Below are 647 nucleotides of genomic sequence, written 5' to 3' on the forward strand. Positions count from 1 at the left end.
ATTTGGTGGTATCCTCCATTCCTCACTCTCATTTTGTAAAGTGCTTAGCATGGTGCCTGGCACATAGCAGATAATAAATGCTTATTCCTACTCCCTTTTTATTCCCTATCTCACATACACCATCGGTTGCCAAATTTTGTCATTGATTCTTGTATGACATCACTTGCACATGTCCCCTTTTCTCCACTCACATAGCCAATACTCCAGTTCAGGCCCTCATCACCTCTCTACCAGATTTTTACAATAGCCTCCTAACTGGTTTCCCTACCTCAAGTGTCTCCACTCTTGATTCATCCTCCGTATATAGGTGACAAAGTGATTTTCCTAAAGTACAGGTCTGACCATGTCAGTCACCACAGGTGATGTCTTGCCTTGTACATAGTCATCAGCCTCACTCTCTCTTCCAGAGTCGTCGAAGTCCAATGGCAAGACAAAAGTCAAGATGACAGGTGATGGTGCAGAATGCAGGGGGTGACTTTGGAGTCTTCGATGTGTGACCAAGCTCTAAGCAATCCATGGCACCTGCTTCAGCTGCTTTCACGGCCGTTTGAAAAAATTGTTCTCATCTGCCCATTCTGCTGGGGGAAGTCTTCACTGATGAGTTTGAGGCCTGTCAGTTACCCTGGACCTGGTTTTACTGCGGTGTG

The sequence above is a fragment of the Trichosurus vulpecula genome, chromosome 1 (assembly GCF_011100635.1).
Source record: "Trichosurus vulpecula isolate mTriVul1 chromosome 1, mTriVul1.pri, whole genome shotgun sequence".
Lineage (NCBI taxonomy): Eukaryota > Metazoa > Chordata > Mammalia > Diprotodontia > Phalangeridae > Trichosurus > Trichosurus vulpecula.